We start from the raw sequence: 18323 nt of genomic DNA on the forward strand, positions 1-18323 counted from the left end.
TCATTCTTTCTTTCTTTCCTTCTTTCTTTCTTTCTTTCTTTCTTTCTATTTTCTCACTTTTATTCTGAGCCATGTGGACGACAGGCTCTTGGTGCTACAACCAGGCAGCAGGGCTGTGCCCCTGAGGTGGGAGAGCCAAGTTCAGGACACTGGTCCACAAGAGACCTCCCAGCCCCATGTAATATCAAATGGCAAAAATCTCCCAGAGATCTCCATCTCAATGCCAAGACCCAGCTCCACTCAACATCCAGCAAGCTACAGTGATGGACACCCTATGACAAACAACTAGCAAACAGGAACACAATCCCATCCATTAGCAGAGGCTTCCTAAAATCATAATAAGGCCACAGACACCCCAAAACACACCACAAGACGTGGACCTGCCCACCACAAAGGCAAGATGCAGCCTCATCCACGAGAACACAGGCACTAGCCCCCTCCACCAGGAAGCCAACACAATGCACTGAGCCCAACTTAGCCACTGGGGACAGACACCAAAAACAACAGGAACCTGCAGCCTGTAAAAAGAGACCCCAAACACAGTAAGTTAAGCCAAATGAGAAGACAGAGGAACACACAGCAAATGAAGGAACAAGGCAAAAACCCACCAGACCTAACAAATGAAGAGGAAATAGGCAGTCTTCCTGAAAAAGAATTCAGAATAATGCTAGTAAAGATGATCCAAAATCTTGAAAATAGAAGGGAGATAAAACAAGAAAGGTTTAACAATGACCTAGAAGAACAAAAGAGCAAACAAACAGTGATGAACAGCACAATACATGAAATTAAAAATTCTCTACAAGGGATCAATAAGAGAATAAGTGAGGCAGAAGAACAGATAAGTGACCTGGAAGGTAAAATATTGGAAATAACTACTGCAGAGCAGAATAAAGAAAAAAGAATGAAAAGAATAGAGGACAGTCTCAGAGACTTCTGGGACAACATTAAATGCACCAATATTCCAATAATAGGGATCCCAGAAGAAGAAGAGAAAAAGAAAGGAACTGAAAAAATATTTGAAGACAATATAGTTGAAAACTTCTCTAAATGGGAAAGGAAATAGTTAATCATGTCCAGGAAGCACAGAGAGTCCCATACAAGATAAATCCAAGCAGAAACATGCCAAGACACATATTAATCAAAGTATCAAAAAATAACACAAAGAAAAAAATATTAAAAGCATCAAGGGAAAAACAACAAATAACAGAGAAGTGACTCCCCATAAGGTTAACAGCTGATATTTCAGCAGAAACTCTGCAAGCCAGACGGGAGTGGTAGGAAATATTTAAAGTGATGAAGGAGGAAAATCTACAATCAAGATTACTCTACCCAGCAAGGATCTCATTCAGATTTGACAGATAAATTAAAACCTTTACAGGCAAGCAAAAGCTAAGAGAATTCAGCACTACCAAACCAGCTTTACAACAAATGCTAAAGGAACTTTTCTAGGCAAGAAACACAAGAGAAGGAAAAGACCTACAAAGATAAACTCAAAACAATTAATAAAATGGTAATAGGAACATACACATCAATAAGTATCTTAAATGTAAATGGATTAAATGCTCCAACCAAAAGACATAGAGTGGCTGAATGGATACAAAAGCAAGACCCATATATAAGCTGTCTACAAGAGACCCACTTCAGACCTAGGGACACATACAGGCTGAAAGAGAAGGGATGGAAAAAGATATTCCATGCAAATGGAAATCACAAGAAAACTGGAGTAGCAATTCTCATATCAGAGAAAATAGACTTTAAACAAAGACTATTACAAGAGAAAAAGAAGGACACTAAATAATGATCAAGGGATCAATCCAAGAAGAAAATATAACAATTGTCAATAATCATGCACCCAACATAGGAGCACCACAATACATAAGGTAAATACTAACAGCCATAAAAGGGGAAATCGACAATAACACAATCATAGTAGGGGACTTTAACTCCCCACTTTCACCAATGGACAGAATATCCAAAATTCAAATAAATGAGGAAACACAACCTTTAAGAGATACATTAAACAATATGGAATTAATTGATATTTCTAGGACAGTCCATCCAAAAATAACAAAATACACATTCTTCTCAAGAGCTCATGGAGCATTCTCCAGGATAGATCATATCTTGGGTCACAAATCAAGCCCTGGTAAGTTTAAGAAAATTGAAATCATATCAAGTATCTTTTCTGACCACAACGCTATGAGACTAGATATCAATTACAGGAAAAATTATGTAAAAAATACAAACACATGGAGGCTAAAGAATACACTACAAAATAGCCAAGAGATCACTGAAGAAATCAAAGACAAAATTAAAAAATACCTAGAAACAAATGACAGTGAAAACACGATGACCCACAACCTATGGGATGGAGCAAAAGCAGTTCTAAGAGGGAAGTTTATAGCAATGCAATTCTACCTTAAGATACAAGAAACATCTCAAATAAACAATCTAACCTTACACCTAAAGCTATTAGAGAAAGAACAGCAACAATAAAAAAAACCCAAATGTAGGCAGAATGAAAGAAATCATAAAGATCAGATCAGAAATAAATGAAAAAGAAATGAAGGAAATGATGACAAAGATCAATAAAACTAAAAGCTGGTTGTTTGAGAAGATAAACAAAATTGATAGACCATTAGCCAGAGTCATCAAGAAAAAAAGGGAGAAGACTCAAATCAACAGAATTAGAAATGAAAAAGGAGAAGTAAGAACTGGCACTGCAGAAATACAAAGGATCATGAGAGATTACTACAAGCAATTATATGCCAATAAAACAGACAATTTGGAAGAAATGGACAATACCTTTGAAAAGCACAACCTTCCGAGACTGAATGAGGAAGAAATAGAAAATATGAACAGACTAATCACAAGCACTGAAATTGAAACTGTGATTAAAAATCTTCCAACAAACAAAAGCCCAGGACCAGATGGCTTCACCGGCGAATTCTATCAGACATTTAAAGAAGAGCTTACACCTATCCTTCTCAAACTCTTCCAAAATATAGCAGAGGGAGGAACACTCCCAAACTCATTCTACGAGGCCACCATCACCCTGATATGAAAACCAGACAAAGATGTCACAAAGAAAGAAAACTACAGGCCAGTATCGCTGATGAACACAGATGAAAAAATCCTCAAAATAATACTAGCAAACAGAATCCAACAGCACATTAAAAGGAACATACACCACGATCAAGTGGGGTTTATCCCAGGAATGCAAGGATTCTTTAACGTATGCAAATCAACCAAGGCGATACACCATATTAACAAATTGAAGAAAAAAGAAACATATATTCATCTCAACAAATGCAGAGAAAGTTTTCAAAAAAAATTCAAGACCCATTTATGATAAAAACCCTCCAGAAAGTAGGCATAGGGGGAACTTACCTCAACATAATAAAGGCCATATATGACAAACCCACAGCCAACACCATCCTCAATGGTGAAAAACTGAAACTATTTCCACTAAGATCAGGAACAAGACAAGTTTGTCCACTCTCACCACTATTATTCAACATAGTTTTGGAAGTTTTAGCCACAGCAATCAGAGAAGAAAAAGAAATAAAAGGAATCCCAATTGGAAAAAAGGAGTAAAGCTGTCACTGTTTGCAGATGACATGATTCTATACATAAAGATCCTAAAGATGCTACCAGAAAACTACTAGAGCTAATGAATGAATCTGGTAAAGTAGCAGGATACAAAATTAATGCACAGAACTCTCTTGCATTCCTATACACTAATGATGAAAATCTGAAAATAAAATTAAGAAAACACTCCCATTTCCCATTGCAACAAAAAGAATAAAATATCTAGGAATAAACCTACCTAAGGAGATAAAAGACCTGTATGTAGAAAATTATAAGACACTGCTGAAATAAATTAAGGATGATACAAATAGATGGAGAAATATACCATGTTCCTGGATTGGAAGAATCAACATTGTGAAAATGACTATACTATCTAAAGCTATCTACAGATTCAATGAAATCCCTATCAAACTACCACTGGCATTTTTCACAGAACTAGAACAAAAAAATTCCCAGTTTGTATGGAAACACAAAAGATACCAAATAGCCAAAGCAATCTTGAGAACAAAAAATGGAGCTGGAGGAATCAGGCTCCCTGACTTCAGACTATACTACAAAGCTACAGTAATCAGGACAGTATGGGAGGACTTCTGGAAAGATGGTGGAAGATTAAGACGTGGAGATCACCTTCCTCCCCACAGTTACACCAGAAATACATCTACACGTGGAACAACTCCTACAGAACACCTACTGAACGCTAAGAGAAAACCTCAGACCTCCCAAAAGGCAAGAAATCACCCACGTACCTGGGTAGGGCAAAAGAAAAAAGAATAAACAGAGGTAAAAGGATAGGGATGGGACCTGCACCAGTGGAAGGGAGGTGTGAAGGAGGAAAAGTGTCCACACACTAGGAAGCCCCTCATGGACGGAGACTGCGGGTGGCGGAGGGGGGTAGCTACAGAGCCGCGGAGGAGAGCACAGCAAGAGGGGTGCAGAGGGAAAAGCGGAGAGATTCCCGTACAGTGGATCGGTGCCGACCGGCACTCACCAACCCGAGAGGCTTCTCTGCTCACCAGCCGCAGCGGGTGGGGCTGGGAGCTGAGGCTCGGGCTTTGGTCGGAGCGCTGGGAGAGGACTGGGGTTGGCAGCGTGAACACAGCCTGAAGGGGGTTAGTGCACCACGGCTGGTGGGGAGGAAGTCCGGGGAAAAGTCTGGACCTGCCGAAGAGGCAAGAGACTTTTTCTTCCCTCTTTGTTTCCTGGTGCGCGAGGAGAGGGCGCTGATTAAAGAAGCTCCAGAGACGGGTGCGAGCCGCGGCTAAAAGCACGGACCCCAGAGACAGACACGAGACGCTAAGGCTGCTGCTGCCGCCACCAAGAAGCCTGTGTGAGAGCACAGGTCACTATCCACACCCCCCCTTCCAAGGAGCCTGTGCAGCCCGCCACTGCCAGGGTCCCGTGATCCAGGGACAACTCCCCGGGGAGAATGCATGGCGCACCTCAGGCTGGTGCAATGTCACACTGGCCTCTGCCGTCGCAGGCTCACCCTGCACTCCGTGACACTCTCTACCCCCGGCCTGAGTGAGCCAGAGCCTCCGAATCAGCGGCTCCTTTAACCCCATCCTGTCTGAGCAAAGAACACACGACCCCTGGTGACCTACACACACAGGCGGGGCCAAATCCAAAGCTGAGCCCCTGGGAGCTGTGAGAACAAAGAAGAGAAAGGAAAATCTCTCCCAGCAGCCTCAGAAGCAGTGGATTAAAGCTCCACAATCAACTTGATGTACCCTGCATCTGTGGAATACATGAAAAGACAACAAATCATCCCAAATTAAGGAGGTGGACTTTGAAAGCAAGATTTATTATTTTTTCCCCTTTTCCTTTTTTTGTGAGTGTGCATGTGTATGCTTCTGTGTGAGATTTTGTCTGTATAGCTTTGCTTCCACCATTTGTCTGAGGGCTCTATCCGTCCGTTTTTTTTCTTTTAACTTTTTTCTTAATAATTATTTCTTATTTTAATAACTTTATTTTATTTTACTTTATCTTCGTTCTTTCTTTCCTTCCCTCCCTCCTTTAGACAACAAGTCATCCCAAATTGAGGAGGTGGACATTGAGAGCAAGATTTATGATTTTTTCCCCTTTTTCTCTTTTTGTGCATGTGCATGTGTATGCTGCTGTGTGAGATTTTGCCTCTATAGCTTTGTTTCCACCATTTGTTCCAGGGTTCTATCCATCCATTTTTTTGTTTTTTGGTTTTTTTCCCTCTTAATAATTTTTTATTTTAATAACTTTATCATATTTTATCTTACATTATTTTATTTTACTTTATCGACTTTCTTTCTATTTTTCCTTCCTTCCCTCCTTCCTTCCTTCCTCCCTCCCTCCCTCCCTCCATCCTTTCTTTTTTTTTTCTTTCTTTCTACTTCTACTAATTCTTTCTTTCCACTTTTTCTCCCTTTACTTCTGAGCCGTGTGGATGAAAGTCTCTTGGTGCTACAGCCGGAAGTTAGTGCTGCGCCTCTGAGGTGGGAGAGCCAACTTCAGGACACTGGTCCACAAGAGACCTCCCAGCTCCACATAATATCAAATGGCAAAAATCTCCCAGAGATCTCAATCTCAAAGCCAGCACCCAGCTTCACTCAACAACCAGCAAGCTACAGGGCTGGACATCCTATGCCAAACAACTAGCAAGACAGGAACACAAACCCATCCATTAGCAGAGAGGCTGCCCAAAATCATAATAAGTACGACAGACATCCCAAAACACACCACTAGACGTGGACATGCCCACCAGAAAGACAAGATCCAGCCTCATCCACCAGGACACAGGCACTAGTCCTCTCCACCAGGAAGCCTACACAACCCACTGAACCAACTTTAGCCACTGGGGACAGACACCAAAAACAACAGGAACTACAAACCTGCAGGCTAAAAAACGGAGACCCCAAACACAGTAAGATAAGCAAAATGAGAAGACAGAAAAACACACAGCAGATGAAGGAGCAAGATAAAAACGCACCAGACCTAACAAATGAAGAGGAAAGAGACAGTCTACCTGAAAAAGAATTCAGAATAATGATAGTAAAGATGATCCAAATCTTGGAAATGGAATAGACAAAATGCAAGAAACATTTAACAAGGACCTAGAAGCACTAAAGATGAAACAAACAATGATGAACAACACAATAAATGAAATGAAAAATACTCTAGATGGGATCAATAACAGAATAACTGAGGCAGAAGAAGGGATAAGTGACCTGGAAGATAAAAGAGTGGAAGTAACTACTGCAGAGAAGAATAAAGAAAAAAGAATGAAAAGAACTGAGGACAGTCTCAGAGACCTCTGGGACAACATTAAACACAGCAACATTTGAATTATAGGGGTTCCAGAAGAAGAAGAGAAAAAGAAAGGGAATGAGAAAATATTTGAAGCGATTAGAGTTGAAAACTTCCCTAATATGGGAAAGGAAATAGTTAGCCAAGTCCAGGAAGCACAGAGAGTCCCATACAGGATACATCCAAGGAGAAATACGCCAAGACACATATTATTCAAACTGTCAAAACTTAAATACAAAGAAAACATATTAAAAGCAGCAAGGGAAAAACAACAAATAACACACAAGGGAATCCGCATAAGGTTAACAACTGATCTTTTTCAGCAGGAACTCTGCAAGCCAGAAGGGAGTGGCAGGACATATTGAAAGTGATGAAGGAGAAAAACCTGCAACCAAGATTATTCTACCCAGTAAGGATCTCATTCAGATTTGACGGAGAAATTAAAACCTTTACAGACAAGCAAAAGCTGAGAGAGTTCAGCACCACCAAACCAGCTCTACAACAATTGCTAGAGGAACTTCTCTAGGCAAGAAACACAAGAGAATGAAAAGACCTACAATAACGAACCCAAAACAATTTAGAAAATGGGAATAGGAACATATATATCGATAAATACCTTAAATGTAAATGGACTAAATGCTCCCACCAAAAGACACAGATTGGCTGAATGGATACAAAAACAAGGCACATATATTTGCTGTCTACAAGAGACCTACATCAGACCTAAAGACACATACAGACTGAAAGTAAGGGGATGGAAAAAGATATTTCTTGCAAATGGAAACCAAAAGAAAGCTGGACTAGCAATTTTCATATCAGACAAAATAGACTTTAAAATAAAGACTACTAGAAGAGACAAAGTAGGGCACTACATAATGATCAAGGGATCGATCTAAGAAGAAGATATAACAATAGTAAATACTTATGCACCCAACATAGGAGCACCTCAATACATAAGGCAAAAACTAACAGCCATAAAAGGGGAATTCGACAGTAACACATTCATAGTAGGGGAATTTAACACCCCACTTTCACCAATGGACAGAACGTCCAAAATGAAAATGAATAAGGAAACGCAAGCTTTAAATGATACATTAAACAAGATGGACTTAATTCATATTTATAGGACATTCCATTCAAAAAAAACAGAATACACATTTTTCTCTAGTGCTCATGGAACATTCTCCAGGATTGATCATATCTTGGGTCACAAATCAAGCCTTGGTAAATTTAAGAAAATTGAAATTGTATTAAGTATCTTTTCCGACAACAATGCTATGAGACTAGATATCAATTACAGGAAAACATCTGTAAAATATACAAACACATGGAGGCTAAACAATACACTACTTAATAACGAAGTGATCACTGAGGAAATCAAAGAGGATATCAAAAAATACCTAGAAACAAATGGCAATGGAGACACGAGGACCTAAAACCTATGGAATGCAGCAAAAGCAGTTCTAAGAGGGAAGTTTATAGCAATACAATCATACCTTAAGAAACAGGAAACATCTAGAATAAACAACCTAACCTTGCACCTAAAGCAATTAGGGAAAGAAGAACAAGAAAACCCCAAAGTTAGCAGAAAGAAAGAAAACATAAAAATCAGATCAGAAATAAATGAAAAAGAAATGAAGGAAATGATAGCAAAGATCAATAAAACTAAACGCTGGTTCTTTGAGAAGATAAACAAAATTGATAAACCATTAGCCAGACTCATCAAGAAAAAAAGGGAGAATACTGAAATCAATAGAATTAGAAATGAAAAAGGAGAAGTAACAGCTGACACTGCAGAAATACAAAAGATCATGAGAGATTACTACAAGCAAATCTATGCCAAAAAAATGGACAACCTGGAAGAAATGGACAAATTCTTAGAAAGGCACAACCTGCCAAGACTGAATCAGGAAGAAATAGAAAATATGAACAGACGAATCACAAGCACTGAAATTGAAATTGTGATTAAAAATCGTCCAACAAACAAAAGCCCAGGACCAGATGGCTTCACAGGCAAATTCTATCAAACATTTAGAGAAGAGCTAACATCGATCCTTCTCAAACTCTTCCAAAATATAGCAGAGGGAGGAACACTCCCCAACTCATTCTACAAGGCCACCATCAACCTGATACCAAAACCAGACAAGGATTTCACAAAGAAAGAAAACTACAGGCCAATATCACTGAGGAACATAGATGCAAAAATCCTCAACAAAATACTAGCAAACAGAATCCATCCACCAGCACATTAAAGGGATCATACACCATGATCAAGTGGGGTTTATTCCAGGAATGCAAGGATTCTTCAATATACGCAAATCAATCAACGTGATACACCATATTAACAAAATGAAGGACAAAAACCATATGATCATCTCGATAGATGCAGAGAAAGCTTTTGACAAAATTCAACACCGATTTATGATAAAAACCCTGCAGAAAGTAGGCATAGAGGGAAATTTCCTCAACATAATAAAGGCTATATATGGCAAACCCACAGCCAACATTGTCCTCAATGGTGAGAAACTGAAAGCATTTCCACTAAGATCAGGAACAAGACAAGGTTGCCCACTCTCACCACTATTATTCAACATAGTTTTGGAAGTTTTAGCCACAGCAATCAGAAAAGAAAAGGAAATAAAAGGAATCCAAATCAGAAAAGAAGAAGTAAAGCTGTCACGTTTTGCAGATGACATGATACTATACATAGAGAATCCTAAAGATGCTACCAGAAAACTACTAGAGCTAATCAATGAATTTGGTAAAGTAGCAGGATACAAAATTAATGCACAGAAATCTCTGGCATTCCTATACACTAATGATGAAAAATCTGAAAGTGAAATCAAGAAAACACTCCCATTTACCATTGCAACACAAAGAATAAAATATCTAGGAATAAACCTACCTAAGGAGACAGAAGACCTGTATGCAGAAAATTATAAGACACTGGTGAAAGAAATTAAAGATGATACAAATAGATGGAGAGATATACCGTGTTCTTGGATTGGAAGCATCAACATTGTGAAAATGACTCTACTACCCAAAGCAATCTACAGATTCAATGCAATCCCTATCAAACTACCACTGGCATTTTTCACAGAACTAGAACAAAAAATTTCACAATTTGTATGGAAACACAAAAGACCCTGAATAGCTTAAGCAATCTTGAGAGCAAAAAATGGAGCTGGAGGAATCAGGCTCCCTGACATCAGACTATACTACAAAAGTACAGAAATCAAGACAGTATGGTAGTGGCACAAAAACAGAAATATAGGTCAATGGAACTGGATAGAAAGCCCAGAGATAAAGCCATGTACATATGGTCACCTTAACTTTGATCAAGGAGCCAGGAATGTACAGTGGAGAAATGGCAGCTTCATCAATAAGTGGTGCTGGGAAAACTGGACAGCTACATGTAAAAGTATGAGATTAGATCACTCCCTAACACCATACACAAAAATAAGCTCAAAATGGATTAAAGACCTAAATGTAAGGCCAGAAACTATGAAACTCTTAGAGGAAATCATAGGCAGGACACTCTATGATGTAAATCACAGCAAGGTCCTTTTTGACCCACCTCCTAGATAAATGGAAATAAAAACAAAAAGAAACAAATGGGACCTAATGCAACTTCAAAGCTTTTGCACAGCAAAGGAAACCCTAAACAAGACCAAAAGACAACCCTCAGAATGGGAGAAAGTATTTGCAAATGAAGCAACTGACAAAGGATTAATCTCCAAAATTTATAAGCAGCTCATGCAGCTTAATAACAAAAAAACAAACAATCCAATCCAAAAATGGGCAGAAGACCTAAATAGACATTACTTCAAAGAAGATACACAGACTGCCAACAAACACATGAAAGAATGCTCAACATCACTAATCATTAGAGAAATGCAAATTAAAACTACAATGAGATATCATCTCACACTGGTCAGAATGGCCGTCATCAAAATCTCTAGAAACAATAAATGCTGGAGAGGGTGTGGAGAAAAGGGAACCCTCTTGCACTGTTGGTGGGAATGTAAAATGATACAGCCACTGTGGAGAATAGTATGGAGGTTCCTTAAAAAACTACAAATAGAACTGCCATATGACCCAGCAATGCCACTACTGGGCATATACCCTGAGAAAAACATAAGTCAAAAAGAGTCATGTACCAAACTGTTCATTGCAGCTCTATTTACAATAGCCCGGAGATGGAAACAACCTAAGTGTCCATCATTGGATGAATGGATAAAGAAGATGTGGCACTTATATCCAATGGAATATTACTCAGCCATAAAAGGAAACGAAATTGATCTATTTGTAATGAGGTGGATAGACCTAGAGTCTGTCATACAGAGTGAAGTAAGTCAGAAAGAGAGAGACAAATACTGTATGCTAACACATATATATGGAATTTAAGAATAAAAATGTCATGAAGAACCTAGGTGTAAAACAGGAATAAAGACACACACTTACTAGAGAATGGACTTGAGGATATGGGGAGGGGGAAGGATAAGCTGTGACAAAGGGAGAGCGAGGCATGGACATGTATACACTACCAAACGTAAGGTAGATAGCTAGTGGGAAGCAGCCGCATAGCACAGGGATATCAGCTCGGTGCTTTGTAACTGTCTGGGATAGGGAGGGTGGGAGGGAGGGAGACGCAAGAGGGAAGAGATATGGGAACATATGTATATATATAACTGGTTCATTTTGTTGTGAAGCAGAAACTAACACACCATTGTAAAGCAATTATACTCCAATAAAGATGTTAAAAAAAAAAAAAGACAGTATGGTACTGGCACAGAAACAGAAATATAGATCAGTGGAACAGGATGGAAAGCCCAGAGATAAACCCATGCAATATGGTCAACTTATCTTTGATAAAGGAGGCCAAAATATACAGTGGAGAAAAGACAGCCTCTTCAATAAGTGGTGCTGGGAAAAGTGGAAAGCTACATGTAAAAGAATGAAATTAGAACACTTCCTAACACTGTACACAAAAATAAACTCAAAATGGATTAAAGACTTAAATGTAAGGCCAAACACTATAAAACTCTTAGAGGAAAACATAGGCAGAACACTCTATGACATAAATCACAGCAAGATCCTTTTTGACCCACCTTCTAGAGAAATGGAAATAAAAACTAAAATAAACAAATGGGACCTAATGAAACTTAAAAGCTTTTGCACAGTAAAGGAAACCATATCAAGACGAATAGACAACCCTCACAATGGGAGAAAATATTTGCAAATGAAGCAACTGGTGAAGGATTAATCTCCAAAATTTACAAGCAGCTCAATATCAAAAAAACAAACAACCGAATCCAAAAATGGCCAGAAAACCTAAATAGACATTACTTCAAAGAAGATATACAGATTGCCAACAAACACATGAAAGAATGCTCAACATCATTAATCATTAGAGAAATGAAAATCAAAACTTCAATGAGATATGATGTCATACCAGTCAGAATGGCCATCATAGAAAAATCTACAAACAATAAGTCCTGGAGAGGGTGTGGAGAAAAGGGAACACTCTTGCTCTGTTGGTGGGAATGTAAATTTATACAGCTACTATGGAGAACAGCATGGAGGTTCCTTAAAAAACTAAAAATAGAACTACCATACAACCCAGCAATCCCACTACTGGGCATATACCCTGAGAAAAACATAATTCAAAAAGAGTCATGTACCCAAATGTTCATTGCAGCTCTATTTACGATAGCCAGTACATGGAAGCAACCTAAGTGTCCATCAACTGATGAATTGATAAAGAAGCTGTGGCACATATACACAATGGAATATTACTCAGCCATAAAAAGAAATGAAATTGAGTTATCTGTAGTGAGGTGGATGGACCTAGAGTCTGCCATACAGAGTGAAGTAAGTCAGAAAGAGAAAAACAAATACCGTATGCTAACACATGTATATGGAATCTAATACAAAAGAAAATGATTATGAAGAACCTAGGGGCAAGATGGGAACAAAGACACAGACCTAGTAGAGAATGGACCTGAGTACACAGGGAGGGGTAAGTGTAAGCTGGGACAAAGTGAGAGAGTGGCATGGACATGTATACACTACCAAACATAAAATAGATAGCTAGTGGGAAGGAGCCACATAGCACAGGGAGATCAGCTCGGTCCTTTGTGACCACCTGGAGGGGTGGGAAAGGGAGGGTGGGAGGGAGGGAGATGCAAGAAGGAAGAGATGTGGGGACATATGTATACTGATTCACTTTGTTAAAAAGCAGAATCTAACACACTATTGTAAAGCAATTATACTCCAATGAAGATGTTTAGAAAAAAAGTTCTCACTTTAAAATACTAGAAAATGCAACAACATATCAATATTAAGACAATAAAAATATCTTATGAAGAAAAATTTATTTCTATCAGCTTCAAGGAAAATTTGGGCCAATGGTTTAGGAGCTGTATTCACCAAAGTATTTCTGATCAGTCAGGAGTGAAGACAGAGTTCAAAGGCCTACTTTAGATCTTGGTGAGTGGTCCAGGGGTGCAATGGTGAATCTAATCTGCCCAGTTGTAACATTATAACTGTTAAAGAGAACCCAGAATTTTAGAGGGGAAAAGCAGATTTTATTCAGGACTGTTAAAATAAGGGAAAAGATCTCAGTACAGAAAGAGTCTCAATCCCCAAAATGGCTTGGGCGATTGGGAATTTACAGCCAGCGAGTCTGTTGGGGTACAGCAGGTAGAAAATTACTAAGAGGAAACACCAAGTTTAAAGGGAAGTTTGGCTCAACTGACTTAGGGTTCTTGCTGAAGCTGGGGCAGGTTGATCAGATATCACCTGTGGATAGTGTAGAATGAGAATCTTTATTAGATATCAAGGGTTAGCAGACTTGGAGGAAAAGAGGGCCTTGCTATGCTGATTTAACAGGGTTCATGCTAAAAATTTTATGAAGAAGTATACAGATAATCTTAGGAGAACTTTCAGGAACTTGACTAAAGTTTGATGAAGCAATGGATCTTTGTCACTACCAAAGGGAGACTGGGCAATTACTCTACAATGGAGATAAGAAAGAGCATGTATCTGAAACACAGAATATCCCTTATGGCGTCTCTTAGTATTACCATGCCATGTGATTATAGTCAATGAAAAATTAGAACAACCAAATCAAAGCAGGACAAGCAATAGCCAAGACACTTATCAGAACATAGGTTTTGGTCACCCCACCAGGTAAAGAATCACAAGCAGCTGAGGTGCTTGCTGATGCAATGAGAATACATTAGGGTTGTAGAAGAGGTACTCTCTTCTGATCAGTTACAGAAAGGAGGACTGTAATTGTTATCAGTATTTGCTACTTATTTTGTTATGAGTATGTTTGTGTGTATATACTGATACTAAGCAAATGTCTTTGTTTTTTATCCTCTTTCATTTCCTTATGTAACATGAGAAGTATTGACTTTATATATTATTTAAGTATTGTTACTTTTACATCATACTAATTTTCACAGGATATCTATGAGAAGTGTAAACATCACTTAAGGGCTTAACCCCTCTTCTGGGGAAGAGGTTAGTGTTTTTTTTCATAACATACATCATACTTCTATCATGTTAAGCAGAATCATGGCTCATTATTGTCTTTAGTTGAAGATGTGTATGTTTGCAGGTAAAGTGTGTAATTGTCAAGGTGACAAAGGGTGGACTTGTGATGATTAATTTAATGTGTCAATTTGACTGAACTAAGGGAATTACAGATTGTTGATAAAACATTATTTCTGATTGTGTCTCTGAGGGTGTATCAGAATGGATTAACTTTTAATTCAGTAGACTGAGTAAAGAGATCCACTCTCACCAATGTGAGAGAGCCTCATACATCTGAAATAAATGGCCACAATATTAAAAAATGGCAAAGAAGTGCAAAATTTTTCTCCTCTCCTAGAGCTGGGGCATTCATATTTTCCTGGGTTTAGATATCAGACTTCCTTGCTTTTGGACTTTTGGACTCTGGGACTTATATCAAGGGCCCCTTTGTTCTCAGGCCTTTGGCATGGGACTAGTAGTTACCCTTAGGTTAGCCTGGTTCTCAGGCCTTTGGTCTCAGACTGAATTAAACCACTGGCTTTCCTGGTTCTACAGATAGCAATATGTTATCTACAGATAGCATATTGTGGGACTTCCATCCTCCATAACTAGAGCCAATTCCTATGGTAAATGTCCTCATATCTAACTGCATATCTATCCTTCCATCTATTTATATCCTATAAGTTCTGTTTTTTTCTGAAAAAACAGTACTAATATAGATTTTGGAATGGATAGTGGTTCTAGGGAAGATAATTTTGAATACAACTTTTCTGAATTGGTTCTGGGGTTTCTGGAATTGCTCTTTAGCATAAACTGCAGCAGCTGTTCCAGATGTGCTTTCATTGTGAGCAAATTCACATATCCCCTGTTGGTACATAAGCAGCTATTTATCTGGTATATGCCTTTCTCTCCACAACTGTCCATAAAGCCCGTGAGAAGCAATCATTTTTTTCAGGTGACAAGCCCGCAATATATCTCCACTTTCCTTCCTCAGAGGTATATCAAGTCCCTAACCCTATTTTACATTTAATTTGCAGGTATCTTAATCCCCTTTCCCTGTCACAAGATATTATATTCATCAGTTACATTGACGACATTATGGTGAATGGACTTAACGATTAGGAACTGCAACTACTCTAGACTTATTTGTAAGACTTTTTCATGTGCAGGTGGGAAATAAATCCAACTAAAATTCAGGGGTCTTCTACCGTAGAGAAATTTCTAGGAGTCCAAGGTTTGGGGGCATGTCTACTTATCAATTGCAAGGTAAAGAATAAGGTGTTTCATCTGGCCTCTCCTACACCCGAAAGAGGCATAACACCTGTGGGCCTCTGTGTTTGAGGCAATATTTTCCTCATTTGGGTGTATTATGCTGGCTCATTTACTGAGTAACCTGAAAAGCTTCTAGTTTTGCTTGAGGCAAAAAAACAAGAGAAGACTCTGAAACAGGTCAAGGATATTGTCAAGCTGCTCTTCCACTTGGGCCATATAGTCCAGCAGACCCAATTGTTTCTGTATTTCATTGACAGAAAGGGATGCTGTTTCACAGGGAAGACATTTGGGCTACTGAAATAGGCTCTACTATCTTTCACAGATAACTACTCTCCTTTTGAGAACAAGTCTTGGCCTCCTGGTAGGCCTTAGCAGACACTTAATGCTTGACCATGGGCTACCAAAATATCATGTGTCCTGAACCGCCCATCATTGACTGGATGTTATCTGACCAACTGAACCATAAATATGGAAGTTCACAGTAATATTAGATCATGAAGTTAAAGTAGTAAACATATAATTGGGCCTATATAGGACCTGAGGTCACAAGTAAGTTATGTGAAGAAGTGGCCTAAATATTCATTGTCCCTACTCCTGCCACTCTGCTTTCTCATTCCCAGCCCACAACTATGGCATCATATGATGTTCCTTAAGATTGCTTGACAGAGGGAAAAATTGTGGGTCTGATGTACAGATAATTTTGCATGATATGCAGGTACTACCCATAAATGGACAGCTGTGGTACTACATCTCTTCTCTAGAAGTTCCATGAGGGATAGTGGTAAAGGGAAATACTCCCAGAGGACAGAAATTTGTACAGTGCATATAGTTGTTCACATTGCTTGTAAGGAGAAATGGCCAGACGTGGAATTATATACTGATTCACAGCCTGTGGCCAACGGTCAGGCTTGACAGGGAATTGAAAGGAACATGATTGAAAAATTGGAGACAATAATATCTGAGGAGGAATCATGTGGATTTACCTCCCTCATTGGGTGAAAAAAATCATAAAGATATTTGTGTTCCATTTGAATGTTCACTAGTGGGTGACCTCAGCAGAGAAAGATTTCAAAACCAAGTGGATATGACTTCCGTGGTGGTGCAGTGGTTAAGAATCCACCTGCCAGTGCAGGGGACATGGGTTCAATCCCTGGTCCAGGAAGATCCCACATTCCACAGAGCAGGTAAGCCCATGTGCCACAACTACTGAGCTTGTATTCTAGAGCCCACGAGCCACAACTAATGAGCCCGGGTGCCACAAAACTATTGAAGCCCACATACCTAGAGCCCATGCTCTGCAATAAGAGAAGCCACCACAATGAGAAACCCATGCACTGCAATGAAGAGTAGCTCCCACTCACCACAACTAGAGAAAGCCCAGGTACAGCAATGAAGACCAAACACAGCCAATAAATAAAAATAAATAAATAAAAAATAAATTTATATAAAAAACAATCAAGTGGATATATGTTTTATGGATACCAGTCAGCCTCTTTGCCCAGCAACCCCTGTCATTTTCCAAGGCTCATAAACAGGTTGCTATTACGGCAGGATGAAAGATTATGCAAGTGTTCAGAAACATGGACTTCTACTTACCCAGGGTGAATGCCCAATACATCATCAGCAGAAAGCAAAACTATGTTCTTTATATGACACCATTTCCCATGATGTTCATCCAGCTACCTGGTGGTAGGTTGATTACATTGGACCACTCCACTTCCATAATGCAAAGGGCAATATTTTTCCCTAACTGGAATGCACACATTCTCCATATATGTATTTGCCTTATTGCAACAATTCTGCTGAAACTACCATCTGTGGAGTTACAGAATGGCTTATCTACTGACATAGTATGCCACACGGTGTTGCTTGGGGTTAAGAACCTCACTTCACAGCAAAACAGGTGTGACTATGGGCCCATTCTCATGGATTTCACCATATTTCCCCACCATCTTGAAGCAGCTGGCTTGATAAAATGGCGCAAGGACCTCTTGAAGATGCAGAAATAGTGCCAACTAGGTGGCAATATTTTGTAGGGTAGATGCAAGATTCCCCAGGAAGCTCTATATGCTTTTAATTAACATCCAATATATGAGGCTGTTTCTCTGATTGCCTTGATCCATAGGGCCAGGAATCAAGGGGTGGAAATGAGAGGGGCACCACTCAGTATAATCCCCAGTGATCCACTACCAATATTTTTGCTGCCTGTTTCCTCATTATTATGCTCTGCTGACCTAGACGTCTTGGTTCCAGATGCAGGATTTCTTCCACCAGGAGACAAGAAATTCAACTGGAAGTTAAGACTGTCACCTGCCCACTTTGAACTCCTCATGCCTCTGCATCAACAGGCAAAGAGGGGTGTTACTGTTTTGGCTGGGGTGAATCTTTCTAAATACTGTTAAATTAAAACCATAGCTATGAAGTAATTAAAGCCAAAAAGAAAAACGTATTCATTCAGAACTACTGTGATAGGGGAAAATACCTTAGTATAGACCCTTACTCATTTTGAATACAGCATGGACAAGTGGGAATTTATAAGCAAGGATCCTGGTGGAGGTCAGTGGATGTAAAACTAAATTGAAACATCAAGTATTAAGGGGTTTTCTTGCTAATCCATTCTAACAGAATTCTTGCTAAAGCAG

The sequence above is a fragment of the Delphinapterus leucas genome, chromosome 2, assembly GCF_059928025.1.
Source record: "Delphinapterus leucas isolate spDelLeu-1000000601 "Yukka" chromosome 2, BTC_Dleu_Yukka2, whole genome shotgun sequence".
NCBI lineage: Eukaryota > Metazoa > Chordata > Mammalia > Artiodactyla > Monodontidae > Delphinapterus > Delphinapterus leucas.